We start from the raw sequence: 2,725 nt of genomic DNA on the forward strand, positions 1-2,725 counted from the left end.
AAGGAATAATGGGATTTGGTCTTTGGGGGAGACAGGAGGTGGGGCAGCCAAGAGCAGTATTTTTTCAAACTTTTATGATCATAATTCATAGTAAAATGTACACTATATATCCAAACCCATCACACACATACACAGGGACAGACATAAATGCATATGTAGGCATATCTGACTGCATATACATGCACACATCAGAAGTCAAAATTTCACAAAACACTCATTATCCATGTTAAATGTGATATACTGAGATGGTTTTAATCCTACCTTGGTTTAATTTGTCTTTAAAATTGATTTGCTTTACATAGCAGCCCTATTGGGCTCAGTGCATGGATGAGAGATGCTGCTAAGAAGCTAGTACCCCCTCCTGTCCTTGAGGTCAACCCTCCATCCATCATTGAAGAGCCATGGTCGCTGCAACCTAACCCCAACCATGGTATCTCCAAAACAACAACAAAGTCACGTCTGATGAGAAGATGCTTTTAAAAAGTGATCTCCCAAAATTGAAAGGGAAGATGGCAAAGCACACGTGGCAGAGAAGGGAGAGAAGAGAGACCTTTCAGCAAAGGTTACGGGAGCCATATGGGAGAGTTTGACCGTAGCTGACAAAAGCAGGCCATTACTGAATAGGGCTGGCCCTCAGAATAGCTGCCTCTGCCATAGCCCATGCAGCTCGCCCTACTAGGAGGAGAAGAGCTCAGGGTCAAGGCACTACCCACAGGTTGAAAGCACAATGGTTATGCCAGATTCAAGCACAGGGAGGGGTACAGCAGCCTGGAACTCTCTTGGATTCTGCTCCCAGGTCTGAGACCATTCTCAGATATGGTCCACTATTTAACGTTCTTCACAAACCAGAAACCTTGAACCAGACCAATGCCTCCTTGCAATGAGTATTTGCACATAGAGCTGTTTGTGGAAAACAAAACAGACAAATAGATATTATGTGACACATTGCTGTTAGCAATGCCACTTCAATGAACAAATACGCGGTGGCCAGGTGAGAAAAATGGAGGAATGGAGCAACACATGCGCAGTGGAGAGAGGCAGAACTAGGGGTGACAGGTGTCTGAGAAGGCTGCAGTAGACAGGGGAGCATGTCATTTCCAAGCAAGGCTGGCAGGGTGGTGTGCAGCATCCTGAAACTCCCGCCCGCTCTTCCTGGGACTCGATATTCAGCTGCAAACTTAACCCAGCTCCGAACAACAAGATGTCTGAGATAACTGGACTGGTACTCCTCAAAAGACCTCGGGGTCAGTGCTGCCCCCTAGTGATCATGGTGCTTGCTGCTGCCTCAGGCTGAACTGATGCCTGAGGTGGATATCTTTTTTTTTTCCTGTGGTTCACATAATTTAAATAAATTTATTTAAATTTATTAAAGTTAAATAAACTTTATTTAACTATAAAGAAGCATGAAATTATATCATTTGCAAGTAGATAGAACTGGATATCATATTAGGTGAAACAAGGCAGAGGTTTGGTTTGGTTTGGTTTGGGTTGGGTTGGGTTGGGTGTTTTTGCACTCAAGGCTCTTTATTGGTGTTTTAGAAAGAAGGGCCTCCACCCTCCGGGGTAAAGGCTGGACAGGCAAAAACAGTACTCCGAGGCTCAATACCAATATATTTTCTTGAATCTTTGAGTCTCCTGGATCCCCATGACCTCCATCACTTCTTCTTCTAATGTCTTTAGCCAGGGCATGTGAGTTCTTTCCACAGCATCTTCCACTGATGTGTCCTTGGGGTCATCAGTCCATGTTTCAGGGACAATGTCATCTGCTCTAGGAAATTCATGTTTGGGGATAATTCTTCCAGATCTTGTAGAGACTCTAACACATTCTCCGACTTCAGTAAATCTCCACTGGATCTCAGTGGGTTTCCTGTCCACAGGATCCACTAGCTTAACCTGGTGATGGAGCAAGGGGGCTTCAATCAGGATCAAAGTCCCTCCGTGATCCTTGGTTCTGCCAATGTAATGGTAATGCATGTTCAATCCCTCCAGGAAAACCCCGTATCGCTGCCAAATGACTTGGACTACTTTGCCCTGCTTCCCAATATCCTTACCTTCTAAGATTTCCACCATGTCTCCACAGAATAGGTGCCAGTCTTCATCAGAGATGGGCTCTACCATTACTGGCCACTGCCTGCTCCATGAAGGATTCTTTCTTTTGTCTGATATGGACAGTTCATTCCATAGCGGTAGTAGGGGGAGAGAATGGCTTTGGATGCCAAGGCCAGCAGGGCTGAAAGCCGCATAGGTAGATGCATGAAATCTCACCCAGGAAAGACACAAATTTTCTTTGCCAGCCAGATCTGTGGATCACTCCAACCTCCTAGTAAAGAGAAACCCAAGCCCCAGTTTAAGACTAGGAAAAGAAGTCCCTTCGTTCCCTGTCGCTGAGTAGCCTTAAGGCAGAGGTTTTAAAAAAGAATAACCACCTAGTTATTCTTTTTTTTTTTTTTACATTTTCTAAAAACTATGTTTTTAATTAGATATTTTCTTTGTTTACATTTCAAATGATAACTCCTCTCCTGGTTACCCCTATGAAAAAATATAAAACAAACAAACAAACAAACAAAAAACAAACCCTGTTTCCTCTGCCCTCCCCCTGCTCACCAACCCACCCTCTCCCACTTCTTGGCCCTGGCATTCCCCTCCACTGGGGCATAAACCGTCACAGAGCCAAGGTCCTCTCCTCTCCTCCCAATGATGACCGACTAGGCCATCCTCTGCTATA

The 2,725-nt window shown here is 44.7% G+C and overlaps 1 pseudogene; it reads right to left on the bottom strand.

The window, feature by feature from the left end:
• Positions 1-1,537: 1,537 nt before the first annotated feature.
• Positions 1,538-2,243, bottom strand: LOC116100873 (annotated as a pseudogene).
• Between the last annotated feature and the right edge of the window lie 482 nt (positions 2,244-2,725).

This window comes from Mastomys coucha, unplaced genomic scaffold (genome assembly GCF_008632895.1).
Source record: "Mastomys coucha isolate ucsf_1 unplaced genomic scaffold, UCSF_Mcou_1 pScaffold21, whole genome shotgun sequence".
NCBI lineage: Eukaryota > Metazoa > Chordata > Mammalia > Rodentia > Muridae > Mastomys > Mastomys coucha.